The sequence below is a fragment of the Hordeum vulgare genome, chromosome 2H, assembly GCF_904849725.1.
Source record: "Hordeum vulgare subsp. vulgare chromosome 2H, MorexV3_pseudomolecules_assembly, whole genome shotgun sequence".
Classification (NCBI taxonomy): domain Eukaryota; kingdom Viridiplantae; phylum Streptophyta; class Magnoliopsida; order Poales; family Poaceae; genus Hordeum; species Hordeum vulgare.
The window spans coordinates 202,119,818-202,137,158 of NC_058519.1; positions in this window are offsets into that span (position 1 = coordinate 202,119,818).

Genomic DNA, 17,341 nt, shown 5'->3' on the forward strand with positions numbered 1-17,341 from the left:
CATGTTCAAAAAAATTCCTCAATAATTCCTTTTCTGGTTTTGCCCTATCTACAAAGTTGTGAAGCAAGTACCCTTTTTATTTGCTTGCTTGATCTAAAAATTGGTGGGCACTCTTTGATATCCATATCATTGCCTCATGCCAAAATTCAACTCAATTTATCTTGTAAATATTTCTTGGCAAATTTCCAAAGTTTCTGATCCAGAGGAAGCTTTGTGAAACAAGTGCTAGCTAGAAATGTTCAAATGAGTTGCAACTTTTTCATCATCTCAATATGCTCAAATTATGCCTCTCCACCAAATTTTAGCATCACTACTTCAACCATGTGACTATAGCATCAAATCTTTGTCTCTTGTCATTATTTTGGATTGTGAAGAAACTATGTTTTATGTTGCTCCATAAATTCTGAAATTTTTCCAGGACATTATCCTACCTATAAAACATCTCTCAACCAAATTTGAGCTCATTTTATATAGCCAATTATCTCCAGCAATTTTCCTAAGATTCTGTCCAGCAGGATGCTGTGTGAAGGAAGTATCACTTTGGTTAATCCAGATGGTATGAAATTTGTACAACATCTTAATAACCCAAAATTAATCATTTCCTCCAAGTTTCAGCTCCATCCAAGCCAGTATGTGAGTGGCACGTCAAAATCTCTATTCTAGACCAGATTAGTTAGTTGCAAAGTAACCCTATCAAATATTGGTCCTATGCTCCTCAAATTTCACAGGATTATAGTCCTTCCTACCCAAAACCTCCCAGACATGATTATTTTCCCTTATCACTTATATGTTGACCACAGTAATAGGACCAAGTTTGCTACATGAAACTTCCACTGAAGTTTCCCATCAACTCTTGCTGTCTTTTTGTGATCTATCAACTCAGTTGGACCCCTCTTTGGATGAACTATCTGCTAGACATGGTGTGCCAGCCTCTAGTGTCCTCTCAGTGCCAGCGCACGCGGTGACCACGCCTTTGGCATGCCAAACACGCGCTCTATGCATTGGGGCCCTCGGCTTTGTCGATTTCTTCTCTCCCTCGAGCTCTAGTCATGTCCAGAAGCTCCCCCTCGTCGTCTCCTTCCTCCTGGAGCCCTCTCCCCCTCTGGATTCTTCCTTTCCGCACCGCGACAAGCTCTGCCCTGTTCCTCCAGTGACCTCCATGTCGTTTTCCTCCCTTGAGCTCTCCTGAAGCCTGTCCGAGCTCTCTCGTCTGCCCTAGCCCCTTCCCGACGCCGCTATCGGCCAGCCACGTCGCCCTGGAGCTCCAGTGCGCAGCTAAGCTTGCCACGGCGGCCGTCCTCATCCGCTCTCGTCGCCGCGGCTATTTAAGCAGCCCCGAGGTGCCTTGACCTCTCCATCCTCTTCTACTCCACCCAGCTGCCTCCCCGACCAGTTAATCGAACTCCGGGAGCTCTCCTCGCCCTCCATTGCCGCCATGGCCGCCGTTGATCCCCATGACCAAGTACCTTCCCGAAGATCTCCTTCTCCATTTCGCTTAGTGGGCAGCGTCCCCTAGCCCTTATCGAAGCCTCCGCCGCCATCCATTCCTCCGGGAGACCTCATTGGCGTGCCCTCCTCGTTGCAGCCCCCGGCCGTCGCGGCCTCCCCATGTCGTCGGCGCTGTCGGCAGCCTCAACTAGCCCCGCGGCCACCAACGGGCGCGGCGAGGAGCGCCCGATCTCCTGCGCTCGCCGGCCGGCCCTCCAGAGCAGTGAGGCGACGACGAGGACCGGCGCCCGATCTTCTCTGTCCCTGCGTCGCGAGTAAGAAGAAGGCGGGAGGAGGAGAGAGACAAGGGGGAAGGTCAACGCGGGCCCTAGGCATCGGTGACCTAGAGGCCGCCCCTTCCTTGCCACGTCGTTTAAGTGGAAGCGCCCGGTGCAAAATACGTTTCCCCCTCTGGGAAACGTATTCCTTCAAAGGTGCGAGCAGGCCGTGCTCTCAGGGACCCAGTTGTAGATATTTTAATTGCAGATTGGTCCCTGATCTTCAATCGCTCATATCTTTTTATTTATAACTCCGATTCCGGTGATTCCAAAGCCCACGTCTTCGTCTCGTCGAGCACGTCAATATGGCACCATCACTATGTGATAACACAGTGTAAATTACCATGTTGCCCTTGCCGTAAACAACCCCTCCTCCGAGAGAGAACTGTTTCCGGCGATTCCTTCCACGCGTTTCTCGCACTTCTTCCTGGTGGATCCCTCATCCCACGCAAAACACAACTCTCATTGCTTAATTGGATTGCAATATCATAGTTTAATTAACCATTTTAATCACAGTTACATCTGTTTATAGTCGGGAATGTGAGTATGCACTATTTGAATAGATGACTACTATGATGAGTGCGGGATTGTTAGTGGCTAGTGTATTTCACACTAGTTGAAAGGATCGATATGGTTGGCTAGAGGGGGGGGGGTGAATAGACCACGACCACTTTTTAATTAATCTTAACAAGTTAAGGTAAACACTATACGGGTTCACAAATAATATGACAATGAGGTGAACCCTATAGAAGCTAACAACAAGAGCTATTAAGACAAGTAAGATATAGTCACAAGCATAAGCAAATACAAAGTAAAGGTTAGAGATAACCACAAGTGGAACCGATGGAGACGAGGATGTGTTACCGAAGTTCCTTCCCTTTGACAGGAAGTACGTCTCCGTTGGAGCGATGTGGAGGCACAATGCTCCCCCAAAAAGCCACTAAGGCCACCGTATTCTCCTCACGCCCTCGCACGATGCAAGGTACCGTGATTCCACTATAGGTGCCCTTGAAGGCGGCGACCGAACCTTTACAAACAAGGTTGGGGCAACTCCACACAAAGCTTGGAGGCTCCCAACTAAACCACGAAGCTTCACCACAATGGAATATGGCTTCGAGGTGACCTCAACCGTCTAGGATGCTCAAACACCCAAGAGTAACAAGATTCGCAAGGGATTGGTGGGGGAATCAACTTTTCTCTTGGTGGAAGTGTGGATCTAGGCCTTCTCAACCAATCCCTAAAGAATCAACAAGTTTGATTGGCTAGGGAGAGAGATCGGGCACTTTAGAGTTTGTGGAGCAACAATGGAGCTTAGTGAGGTAAGAGATAGGGTTCCTCAGCTAGAAGAACCCTTTATATAGTGGGGGGGGGAAATCAGACCGTTTTCCCACTCTATGCCCGAGTACCAGCGGTACTACCGCTGTGCCAGAGCGGTACTACCGCTGCCTGGCGGTACTACCGCTGGCTACAGTGGTACTACCGCTGGGCCTCCAGCGGTACTACCGCTGACACCAGCGGTACTACCGCTGGCCCCTTGGTAGTGCACAAGCACTACTACCGCCGGGAAAGTCTTCGCAAAAGGGTCCGTCCACGAACTACCGCTAGGTAGGTGGAACAAAACACCTGGAGCGGTACTACCGCTGGCACCAGCGGTACTACCGCTGGGGACCATTTTGCAGATATAATCGAGACGAATAGGCGAGGGCCGCTCCAAAAGATAAGGAAAGGGAGAATGTGAAGTGTGCGTGTGTAAAGATAGATTCCACCCAAACCTTTCCACTACGGATCCCCTCTTAATAGTACGGCTTTCCTATGACTCAAATAAAGAGAATCGTAGAGAGCGCCGTGCTTCCGTTCCAGAAGAGAGGAGACGTGTCGTCTTGTGCCGTTGACGAGTGTTACCTGAAACCTTGACACACACGATTAGTCCTGTACGGTACTGTTATCAATCACCAAAATTACTTAGGTATAAACTATGCCTCAACAATCTCCCCCTTTTTGGTGGATTGATGACAATACCGGATTTGCACAGAGAATAATATGAGAACAAAAAGATAGAGATATATGACAATACGGGACATATGACTCACAGCATATGATGGAAATAAATCTCACATAAGATCATGTCTCACAAAAGATAGCAAACGGGAATCAAACCAAGTTCGAAGCAAACCATACGAGATAAAGCAAAGCAATGCAAAGTTCGAAATGAAAGCAAATCCTAGACTCTCTCCCCCTTTGGCACAAGACACCAAAAAGGGGCACACCTAATGCCACAGGTAACTACTCCTCGTCTTCAGGATCACCAGACTCGTCTGTCCCCTCCTGGTCGGTCTGCTCCTCCTCTTCTGCCTCATCGCCAGACCACTGGTACCCCTGAGCCTGCATCCAAGTGGCCTCAGGAGTGATGTCGTCCTCTGAGCCGCTGGAGATGTCCACATCCAAGGTCCTGAGAACACGCTTATGCCTCTGGCGGCTCTGCTTCTAAGCCACATGTGTCTGGTACTGACCCTTGGCCTGCATACAGAAAAGTGTCTTCATCTTGTCCTACAGTTTGATCGCCCAAGATGACATGGCAGACGAGCGGGACTGAGAGGCAGTTCCTCTGTCAGCAGCGGTCTCTGTATCTGTGTCCATGTGTTGAGAGGATGTAGATGGGTTGGCCCACTTGTCCTTGACGCGAAGCCTGATCGGGTCATGCACAATGTAATCAGACTGTGCACCTCATCCGGAAAAGCCTGTTCCCACTTATGGCAAATGTATGCGAACAGGTAAGGCTCGTAGATAGGAACCTTACGATTGATGATGCAGTTCCAGAGCTCTGTGAACATCACATCTGAAATATCCAGCTGAGCAGACTCCTGAGACATAGCCTCCTCACACAGTAACAACATCTCAGCCAAGTATCCATGGACCTCATCAAAGTTACCACTCCGAGGGAAGAGGGTGTTGCGAAAGATCCGATGCATGATGTCCAGGTGCTTGGGAAGCACCCCCTTCCTCAGATAGAGTGACTGCAGTCTGTCCTTTGCGGGGGCCCTATCGGTGGGGGCTGCAGCATGAGGACGCAGCCCAAGAGGAGTGTCAGCACCCTGAAAGTCAATGTGAAGGAACTGCATGAACTCAGTCCAGGAACCGGTCATCTTCTTCGACCCAGTCATCCAGATCATGGAACGCTGTGCATCAGGAGAGAAATGGACTGTGACATAAAACTGAGCCACTGCAGTGGGATCAAAGTCCGTCTTGAAGGTGATGATGTCTTTGATGCCCAGTTTGTCAACCAGAGAGAGGGCATCACCAAAGTAGTCCATGTTCCGCTGAAGATGTGCCAGATCAGTCCACTGAACAGAGACATGGTTCTTCTTGAAGGAAGCAATCACATCCCGATAGATCCTGCACTGGTCCCTTGCCCAGACATTTTCAACCCCATCGATCACTTCCCTCTCCTTGAGATAGGGGTTCTTGGTGCGAAAGTGCAGAAAGTCCTTGGGGGACATTGTACGGATATTGACCCTCTTGTCCTTGTGAGCGACCTTCTTGAAGGACTTCTTCTTGGGAGGCAGACCAGACGTGGCAGACCCCTCGGGCGCCTCTGTGTTGCGAAACTGTTTGGACGCCGTGTCCCGTGGGGGGTTCGAACGGCGAGCAGAGCCACCTGTGACACAGACCACAAAGCGAAAAAGAGGCGACAAGAAAAGTCAAGGCAATGAATCTTGAAAACGCAGAAAAAGTAAACATGCATTGCTCAGCATAAAACACAAAAAAATACACTGTGAATGCTCCTGGCGGTAGTACCGCCACCCCTGGCGGTAGTACCGCTGGGGCCTAGCGGTAGTACCGCCAGTCCTGGCGGTAGTACCGCTGGGGGTCATAGCGGTAGTACCGCTACCCCCTGGCGGTAGTACCGCTGGGGGGTTTGACTTTCAGATCTGACATATAAAACTCGTTTTCGAGGGCATGGACTGAATATGAACACTAAGACATACACCCCAGCCCTACTGTCATGAGGAACACATAGTAACAAGAGGTACAGACATGCCTAGGCAAGAGAGAGCACGTTTTAGATCTAATCCAAAAGTTCAAGTATTCGATCTAAGACGATGAAATCCTAGAGCATGGAAGCAATCACAACAACAAACCATCGGATCTATACTCCCCTCAAATATTTCCTTCATGCCATCCAATAACTAGCCATAGGATCAACAAGATGAATCCAATCCCCAATGCTCCTAACCCTAGAACACGAAGAACAACCAAATAGAAGAAGGGAGGAGCTTTACCGGGATTCATGGCTCTTGGAGTAGGAAGAAGAGATGAAGCAACTCTTCCACGCCAACGGGGAGAAGGAGCTCCATGAAGTGAGATCCAAACAGGGGGTTTTCGGGCTAGGGGAGGGAGGAGCCGCGAGGAAGAAGAAACAGATGCAAAAATCGGGCTCCCCCTCCCTTTATATAGCCCAAGGGGTACGGGCCAGCGGTAGTACCGCTGTGGCCCCGACGGTAGTACCGCTAGCTGGCGGTAGTACCGCTGGGGTCCTGGCGGTAGTACCGCTCCCCCTTGAAACCCTAAAATTTTCTAGCTGGTTGTGTTAGATTTTGAATCCTGGCGGTAGTACCGCTACCACTGGCGGTAGTACCACTGGGGTCTTGGCGGTAGTACCGCTACCCCTGGCAGTAGTACCGCTGGGGTCCTGGCGGTAGTACCGCTACCCTGGCGGTAGTACCGCTGTACATGTTTCACCACGGCAAAGGAAAAAGGGAAACTTGGGCACATGACAAGTGAGTAAAAAGGGATGACATCCAAGAAAATGTACTGACTTGTCATTGTATATCCTCTCCTTTATACGCAAGAGAGGATGGAGGGGCGGTGGCCGAGGCCACCAATGTTTGAGACAATGGTATGACACCGCGAAGAATTATCCTTGGGTTCATGACCAATGCTCGTCTTTGAAGCACAAGTGCATTTGACAATGGCTAAAGTGAAAGACTAGATTGATTTACGCATAATGGGGGGAGGGAGAGTTCATTGAGAGAACAACACTCCCCCTATGTCCATGCCTACATCTAGACCAAGATGAAATGTAAAGTGAGGTGCAACATGCCTAGTTTAATCCACATTACTTGAATCAATGATATTTAGCTCATGCCTTAGCTCCCGGAACCTTGCTTCATCTAGTGGCTTGGTGAAAATATCTGCAAGTTGCTCTTCAGTGTGGATGAAGTGAACCTCAATATCACCTAGCTTGATATGTTCATGGATGAAGTGATGACGAATATCAATATGTTTGGTTTTGCTATGTTGCACTGGGTTGAGGGAAATCTTGATGGCGCTTTGATTGTCACATAGAAGAGGCGCTTTGTCACAAGTGACACCATAATCCTTTAAAGTTTGCCTCATCCATAGCAATTGTGCACAACAACTTACAGCTGCCACATACTCAGCTTCGGTGGATGATAAGGAGACACAGTTCTGCTTCTTTGAAGACCAACTTACCAAAGAGCGACCAAGGAATTGGCACCCTCCAGATGTTGACTTCCTCTCCACACAATCTCCAGCCCAATCTGAGTCAGAATAGCCAACTAGATTGAAGTTTGCTCCTTTGGGATACCAGAGGCCAAAGTTTGGGGTATGAGCCAAATATCGAAATATTCGTTTGACAGCCATGTAATGACTTTCTTTTGGTGCGGATTGAAACCGTGCACATATCCCTACACTCAACATAATATCCGGTCTAGATGCACAGAGGTAAAGGAGGGATCCAATCATGGAGCGGTATACCTTTTGATCCACTGCTTTACCATTGGGATCACTGTCAAGCTTGCATCTGGTTGGCATGGGGAACTTGACCGGTTTGACATCTTCGAGCTCGAACCGTTTGAGCATGTCTTGAGTGTACTTGGCTTGTTTGATGAATGTCCCTTCTAGACCTTATTTAATCTCGAACCCGAGGAAAAACTTCAACTCTCCCATCATGGACATCTCAAACTTCTCAGTCATTAGCGCAGCAAATTCTTCATTGAATGAAATGTTAGGAGAGCCAAAGATAATATCATCAACATATAGTTGGCATATGAACAAATCCCCTTTAACCCTCTTAGTAAAAAGAGTGGGATCAATCTTCCCAATTTCAAACCCACGATCTTGTAGCAACTCAGTAAGGTACTCATACCACGCGCGTGGGGCTTGTTTAAGGCCATAGAGTGCCTTATTGAGTTTGTACACATGGTTGGGGAGCTTGGGATGTTCGAATCCCGGGGGTTGTTTGACATATACCAACTCATTCAAAGGACCATTAAGAAATGCACTTTTCACATCCATTTGCTGTAATTTGAAGTTATGATGAGAAGCAAAAGCAAGTAACATGCGAATAGATTCTAGACGAGCAACAGGGGCAAAGGTTTCACTGTAGTCGATACCCTCGACTTGGGAGTAGCCTTGAGCCACCAATCTTGCCTTGTTTTGAATCGCAATTCCATTTGCATCTTGGTTGTTCTTAAATATCCATTTGGTCCCAATGACATTATGTTCCTTCGTTGGTCGAGGCACTAAATCCCAGACTTGGTTGCGCTCGAAGTTGTTAAGTTCTTCGTGCATGGCCATAAGCCAATCCTCATCATCGAGCGCTTCCTGTACCTGTTGAGGTTCACAATACGAGACAAACGCGTGATGCTCACAATAATTCCAAAGCTGTTGACGGGTAGATACTCCCCTTTTTAAACTACCAAGAACATTCTTCATAAGATGTGACTTGGCTCTCAGCTTGTTCGCATTCTTGGCTGCTCGACGCTCCCAGAGTTCTTCATTAGATAACGGAGGAGCATCGACTTGTATCTTTTGTTTGCCCTTGCGTCTTGAGCCGGTTGTTGGAGCTCCAGACGGGAATTGTGAGACAGTCTCCTGATCATCTTGTCCTTCGACTTGAGCAGGTTCACTAGTTTGATCTTGTATTAGTGGTTGCTCTTGATCTTGATCTTGTGCTGGTTAAGGGTCTTGTAGTAGTGCTTGAATATCATGGGGCATATCACCATTGTTAGGCAATTGATCTTGACCGTGAGCTTGATCAACTTGTTGAGAGTCTTCTCTTTGTTCATCGGAAGCGTGTGGGGCTTGTGGGGGTGATGGCTCCACTTGAGTAGAGCATTGTCCTTCTCCTTCGGCCACAAGGGGTTCCTCAATGGGGAGTATTTGACCAATCCCCATTCTTCTTATGGCTTCGGGAGGAATTTCATCACCTATATCACAAAGACCACTTTGCTCCACTTGGGAGCCATTATTTTCGTCAAACTCTACGTTACACGTCTCCTCAATTAGTCCGGTGGACTTTTTGAGGACACGGTAAGCATGAGAGTTTGTAGCATAACCAACAAAGATACCCTCATGTGCTCTAGAATCAAATTTAGCTAACCGAGCTCCCTTTTTAAGAATGAAACACTTACAACCGAATACCCGGAAGTACTTGAGATTGGGTTTGTTTCCAGTTAGAATCTCATACGGAGTCTTGTTCAAGCCTTTGCGGATGTAGAGCCGATTGGACGCATGACATGCTGTGTTGATGGCCTCTGCCCAGAAGTTGTATGGAGATTTGAATTCTGCCATCATTGTTCTTGCAGCGTCTATCAAGGTCCGGTTCTTCCTTTCTGCCACGCCGTTTTGCTGAGGGGTATATGGTGCAGAATATTGGTGCTTTATTCCCTCATCACCTAGAAACTTATCTAGGGTGTAGTTCTTGAACTCGGTGCCGTTGTCACTCCTAATCATCAAGATCTTTGCTTCATGTTGACGTTGCGCTTCATTAGCAAAGTTGATGACCGTTTGTTGAGTTTCACTCTTCCTTTTGAAGAAATATACCCAGGTATATCTTGAGTAGTCGTCAACAATCACTAAGCAATATTTTCTGCCTCCAAGACTATCAAATGTTGGAGGACCAAACAGATCCATATGGAGAAGTTCCAATGGCCTCTTAGTGTAGATAAGAGTCCTTGGACGATGAGCAGTTTCATGAATCTTTCCTTCAATGCAAGCACTGCAAACACGATCTTTAGCAAAGCTCACATTTGTTAGTCCACGAACATGGTCCCCTGTCAGAAGACTTTGCAAAGATCTCATATTGACATGAGCTAAACGGCGATGCCAAAGCCAGCCCACGTCAACTTTAGCCATTAAACATGTCGCAGTCTTAGTGGGTCGCTTCGAGAAGTTCACCACATAGAGACCATTTTCGACATGTCCAACATAGGCTACTTTAAGAGTCTTGCTCCTTAGGAGGACCACAATGTCGATATTAAAGAATGTGGAAAAACCCATGATTGCAAGTTGACGAACCGAAAGTAAATTGTAGGCAAGTGACTCAACAAGCATGACCTTCTCAATAGATAAATCTTGAGAGACGACCACCTTACCAAATCCCAATACCTTTGACGAGGATGCATCGGCGAATTGGACATGGGTGGGCATAGATGGAGAAGGATGCACATCCACCACTAAGTCCTTGCTTCCGGTCATATGATTTGTTGCTCCACTATCGAGAAACCATGACACCCCACCGGAAGCAAACTCCTGCAATAGATCAAGGCTTGGTTTTAGGTACCCATTTTTTAATGGGTCCTTTCATGTTAGAGACAAGGGTCTTAGGAACCCAGATAGCCCATTCAATATCTTCATCGTAGGAACCAACAAATTTGGCATAAACATGCCCCTCACTAGCACAACATAACACATAAGAGGAATTGAGCTTGCCGGCTGTGTTAGTAGGAGCGGTTTTGCCCTTCTTGGGGTTCCCATAGTCCACCTTGTTCCTGTTCACCTTCTGAGTCCCCTCACCCTCTTTGACAAAGATGTCCATGAGGGTGAGAGATCGTTTGTCCTTGTTCTTCCTTTTACCTTTTGACTTGGAGGTAAGTCCAAGTCCTTCCTTTCCTACAACACCCTTTTGAGTGCTCAAAAGATCGTTCAGACTCTTGTCACCTTGTCTGCATGCCACAAGGCCCTTCTCAAGTTTCTCCTTTAACTTGGCATTTTCCTCCACAAGATGAACATGCTCACAACAAGGGTTAGTTGCACAAGTATTATCAATTAACACAAAGGGAGGACAAGTAGAGATCTCCTTGGTAAGCTTTGCTTGGAGTTGATCATGAGACTCTTTCAGAGAGAAATGAACACCTTTCAAGGCTTTGTGGGCCTTGTCAAGTATGTCAAACTCTTCCTTGAGTCTGTTACGGCCAACTTCAAGAGCATACTTTTCAGATTTAAGCATGCGAGTAAGAACAACATCATGATCTAGTTTCTTTTGCATTTTAGCGCAGTCATCGTTATATGACTCCTCAAGAGCCAAACAAAGAGTGCGCTCTTCTTCTAGAGCACTAGATAATTCGGCAATTTCATCGGCATAGTCACGGCTATGTCCCTGAAGCTCGGAGATGGTCTCCTCATGAGACTCAATGAGGTCAGTGGCCTCACCCAGTTGTTCCAAGAGAGCAACAAAGTGCTTCTTGGGTTCTCCCTTAATAGTGCATAGAAACTTATCAAGATCATGCTCATTAAGTTCTCCAACATCACTACCTTCTACACAATTTAACAATGAAGGAGCAGAAGTAATGTTGGTCTTAATGATGGGAGTTACCTGATTGGTACCTTTTACCATGAGGCACTTGGTGATGTGGTTCTCGTTGGGGGCGTTGAAGAGAGACACCTTCTGGGAAGAGGTAGTGGCGATAGCAACAGTTGCCGTTGCCACTGTATCATCATCATCGCCATCATCATCAGAAGGATACTCCTCCAGGGCCACCATCCCTTTTGGGTGAGGTTTCTTCACAAAGTTGTTCTTGATTGGAAATGATTTGGTTTTGTCTTTGCGAATGAGCTTGCCTCTGTTGTCTTCCCTCTTCTCATAGGGACATTCTGCCACGAAGTGACTCACGTTGCCACAGTTATAACATGTCCTCACTCGTTGTTTGGGTCTGAATCCACTCGAGTTGTTCTTGTTGAAGGTGGGTCTTGAGTTCCTTTTATTTCCCCAGAATTGCCTTGATGCAAGAGCCATGTGCTCATGATAAGCATACTTTGTGTCTTCAGGGCAGCTCTCCTCTTCCTCATCTTCTTCTTCTTCTTCTTCTTCAAGCATTGCTCTTGCTTTCAACGCAAGGTTGGGTGAAGTGGTTTTTGATCGGACACGAGCAAGTGCATTGTCGGCTGTTTCGTTCATGATTGACATTGCAATGAACTCATCCAACACTTCACTGGAAGACAAGGAGTGGAAGTCTGGCCGCTGACGAATGACAGATGACATGGCTTTATTGAAAGTCATGATGGCTTTGAGAAACTTGCGCTTGACCCATGTATCATCCACATCCTTACTCCCATGATCCTTTAGTGCCACAGCAATAGCAGTCACCCTCCGATAGAGATCACGAGGGTCCTCGTCTTCCTTCATCACAAACTCATCGGCCTTATCAAGTATCACTTCATAGTTGGATCGTTGAATACTTGAGCTTCCCTTGTACAGTACCATAATATCCTCCCAACAATCCTTGGCCAATGTGAAGGGACGCAAGTGGGGAAGATCTTCAGGTGGCACAACAGACTGGAGAATAAACAACGCAGAGTGATTATATTGATTGTCTGCATCTTCTCTTGGAGTGAGGTTGCTTGGGTCATGGGGATAATATCCTTGCTCGATAATTCTCCACAAGTTTGTTGAGCTGTGATTCAAATGAGACTTAATAGAAAATACCCAGTTAGCAAAGTCACCTTTCACAAGTTTAGGAGGAGGACCAACAGGATTAAGACGAGGTGCGAAAACGGGTCCTCCATATGTCATGGGAGGTGGAACCGAAGCATATGTTCCAGTCCCATCCTTTTCGTGAGGTGAAGCAGGTTGCATACCTTTAGCCGCTTCCTTAGAGGAGTTGGCCTCCCAATCGGAAATGGCGGGTTTAACCACTAAAGCCGGTTCGGGTGAACTTTTAAGACCATCAATTAATTCTTTAAGCATGGTTTTGACTTCGCTCGTCAAGGATGTCTTGAGGGCTGCCATAGCCGTATTCAAGTTGTCCCTTGTGACCGAAGTCAAGTCCATGTCCTCGGGTTGCCCATGGTTAACTTCCTCTCCGCCTTTCATACTCTTCGGGTGGTTAAACCCTTAATAAAGAGACGTGGCTCCGATACCAATTGAAAGGATCGATATGGTTGGCTAGAGGGGGGGGGGTGAATAGACAACGACCACTTTTTAATTAATCTTAACAAGTTAAGGTAAACACTATACGGGTTCACAAATAATATGACAATGAGGTGAACCCTATAGAAGCTAACAACAAGAGCTATTAAGACAAGTAAGATATAGTCACAAGCATAAGCAAATACAAAGTAAAGGTTAGAGATAACCACAAGTGGAACCGATGGAGACGAGGATGTGTTACCCAAGTTCCTTCCCTTTGACAGGAAGTACGTCTCTGTTGGAGCGGTGTGGAGGCACAATGCTCCCCAAAAAGCCACTAAGGCCACCGTATTCTCCTCACGCCCTCGCACGATGCAAGGTACCGTGATTCCACTATAGGTGCCCTTGAAGGCGGCGACCGAACCTTTACAAACAAGGTTGGGGCAACTCCACACAAAGCTTGGAGGCTCCCAACTAAACCACGAAGCTTCACCACAATGGAATATGGCTTCGAGGTGACCTCAACCGTCTAGGATGCTCAAACACCCAAGAGTAACAAGATCCGCAAGGGATTGGTGGGGGAATCAACTTTTCTCTTGGTGGAAGTGTGGATCTAGGCCTTCTCAACCAATCCCTAAAGAATCAACAAGTTTGATTGGCTAGGGAGAGAGATCGGGCACTTTAGAGCTTGTGGAGCAACAATGGAGCTTAGAGAGGTAAGAGATAGGGTTCCTCAGCTAGTAGAACCCTTTATATAGTGGGGGGGGGGAATCAGACCGTTTTCCCACTCTCTGCCCGAGTACCAGCGGTACTACCGCTGTGCCGGAGCGGTACTACCGCTGCCTGGCGGTACTACCGCTGGGCCTCCAGCGGTACCACCGGTGACACCAGCGGTACTACCGCTGGCCCCTTGGTAGTGCACAAGCACTACTACCGCCGGGAAAGTCTTCGCAAAAGGGTCCGTCCACGAACTACCGCTAGGTAGGTGGAACAAAACACCTAGAGCGGTACTACCGCTGGCACCAGCGGTACTATCGCTGGGGACCATTTTGCAGATATAATCGAGACGAATAGGCGAGGGCCGCTCCATAAGATAAGGAAAGGGAGAATGTGAAGTGTGCGTGTGTAAAGATAGATTCCACCCAAACCTTTCCACTACGGATCCCCTCTTAATAGTACGGCTTTCCTATGACTCAAATAAAGAGAATCGTAGAGAGCGCCGTGCTTCCGTTCCAGAAGAGAGGAGACGTGTCGTCTTGTGCCGTTGACGAGTGTTACCTGAAACCTTGACACACACGATTAGTCCTGTACGGTACTGTCATCAATCACCAAAATTACTTAGGCATAAACTATGCCTCAACACTAGTCGATGCCATGATGTTAGGATTACTGTCTATGATTACTTTGGGTTTCAACCAACAGTTTATGGATATGGATCAACAGTAGTGGTTGAGCTTATGGGTCATTGGGTTACTGTGGCATCGAAGTGACAGCTATAACAACGATATTATTCGGGGATAAGATACTTAGTTGGTTGATCAAGAGTCACCTGTCTGGGCTCATCCGTGCAGCCACATTTGCCGATATGGGACGGCCTTGACTTGGTCTGATTGCATGCTCTTTCACCGGTACCTCCAAAGAGGGAGGGTTATGCACGCGTGCTACCTTGGCCCGGTAGGCGGTGATAACCCTGTGAGCCCAGTTGAGTTGTTTTGGGGCCGTCCCCGGTTGGGATAGTTTAGTTTGGCCATGACGGTGGCAGGTGTCATGAGGACACAACAAGGTTGTGAGAATCGCGATTCTGTGGTACGATTCTACGACTTTACGATCCATACTAACCCCTTTGATTCTAAGATTTTGATTCATAGAATCTATGTTTTTACGATCCTGATAGTGAAGATTCGACGATTTGCGATCGTGTCATTGGAGCTCCGATCCAATTCAAAATCACGATTTTGACAACCTTGGGACACAGGGCCACCCAGGGCAGGACTTCGGGGGAGGATGATTGCCGGTGGTACGATGAGAGAGTCACGGGTCAGACAAGTTTCGTTGGAGCAACACTGGTCCACCCGAATGGGATCACGAGGTCAGTGCTCCATGATGTGGGTAAAGTGTGCAACCTCTGCAGAGTGTCAAACCTATTCAAATAGTCGAGTCCACGGTATTGGACAGCCCGTCCAGACCTCAGTAGGTGGTCAACCTTAACTATGATATTAATGATGGAAGAACTCGTCTGAGTATGGTAAGAGTTGGGCATCATGCCGATGACAAGTCTTGAGGATATTCGCTGAAAGGTTCTGAGTAAGATCACACGAGTTGGTATCACCAGAGCACGGTGGTAGTAGCCTCGTATAGTTATTTTTCAACTGCCCTTTAGTGATAGCAAATATTTACCTAATCTTGATCGCTATGATGTTGTCTTGCCTTAATGCTGATGTATGTTGTGAGCTTGCGAGTACATTCAAAGTACTCACCTGGCTTGTCATGCCAGTTTGCAGGTCATGCCATGATTGCTTGATTGTCTAGGATTCTGAGTTGCGAGCTAGGATATGCGTTCCAGCCAGAGTCCCTGCGGAGTGGAGTTCATCACATCCATCGTTGTTCTGCTGCTAGTGTAGGATTTACCGTAGGCAGGTGTAGTATCATCGTGGCGATGTAATATAAGAATCCTTGTAATCTTTTCCATAGTAATAAAGTGTTGATTTGTTCTATGCCAACAGTGCCGTATTCCACAAGACCTGTCCTTGGGCTGGAATACGGGGCGTTCCGGTTTCCTATGAGTCGGGGTGCCACAAGAGTTGGTATCATAGCAGGTCTGTCTGTAGGACATCCTAGACCGCGCGAGCGTTAGTAACCGATAGTATAGGGTCTAGTTGGATTGTTGCACTTGTTTGTTGCATTTGATTGTGCATAGCATGCATATAGACTACATATTTTATTATTAGCGATGGATCCGGTGAGTGTAGGTGGCATCAGTTTCGATTCACACATGCGCTCTCCAGCTTGCATTCTTGTTCCTTGGTGTGGTGTCACCTTCGCACGAGCGGAGTGATGCCAAGGTGCCTGGTTGTGTCGATCCCTTACCGAATTGATGCACCGTTACCACACTGACTCATTCTCTTCAGCCGCCCTATTGTTTGTTGATAGATATGCCTCTATCCGGGATCTTGCCCATCCCTCTAGCCGCGTTGGCAACCCTTACTGATCTTGCTTATCACAAAAGGCGAAGGGACCGCAAGCCTTATTTTCATCGTTGTCCTTCCCTGCCATCCATCCTCTGGACGAGTACGGTTTTCCCCGTACGCTTGATGATGACGTGGTCAAAACCCCTGTGTTCCGACCCACGATCACCAAGTTCGTCCTTGCCACCGTGTCCGTCCAGACGGAACTGGTGTAAGCCCCTGTTTGGTGTAGCTTTGTTTACACCGACTCCCTTCCACACATTGATTCACATTCGTGCACACTGCCACATCATGTTAGACCATAGTACCGGAGTTCTTGTGAGATTTTTGTGATTAAGTAGGAATGCATATTTTTGCTGTGAATAGCTGTAGAATATGATATTGCCTGTGTGTGATCTTGCTGCTTTGTGTGTTTGTCGTTTGCTTCCTCTTTGGGCCCTTGGTGTTACCTTATTTTCCCCCTATGGAAGTTGCACATCGACACTTGACTCAAAGAATTAGTGAAGAGACAGGCATTTGGAAGCTCAGTTCAGCAATATAGAATTTTCAGCAGACTGCATTATATCGGGAATATCGAGCCTGAATATAAATGACATCCTGACTAGATGAGTTATCAGCATCAAGTATACATCAGTGCAACCTTCACAGTAGCAATTATCGAATCAGAAAGAAAGCAAGAATGTGTACACTTCGAGTCAAAGGTATGATTCGTATACGCGATTGAGCCTGCTATGAATATAATTTGAAACCTGCTACACTGCGAAAGGAAGTCAGAATGAGCTATGAACTTAGTGTCCAGCAAGAAGGTTAGCCGAATACACTGTTGCATACAACAAGTGACCGACAACAGGAAAATTAAGGAGATATTTATGCACTTAGCATGCATATGACAAAAGAAAGCTTCAGGTATAAGCAACCCCGTCTTACCCCGCAAGCTACCAGAAAAGCTTACGACGCAAGGTTTCTGTGACTTCCTCAATATGACACACGGATATTTGTTCATACAAGACACCCATGCTTCTCCAGTAATTTATCACAACAAGCTTCCGGCATAAGGTACCGAGTCTTACCGTAGCAAGACTTTAAGGAAGGAAAGCAATTGAGATATGGTACCCCATGCTTCTTCAAGAAGCTACCCCGATAAAAGCATCGAGCACAAGCTACTCAGTCTTCCTTGACACGATACTCTGGATGACTTACAAGACGAGATAAGTAACCTTTGTCGCGAAGGCATTGCA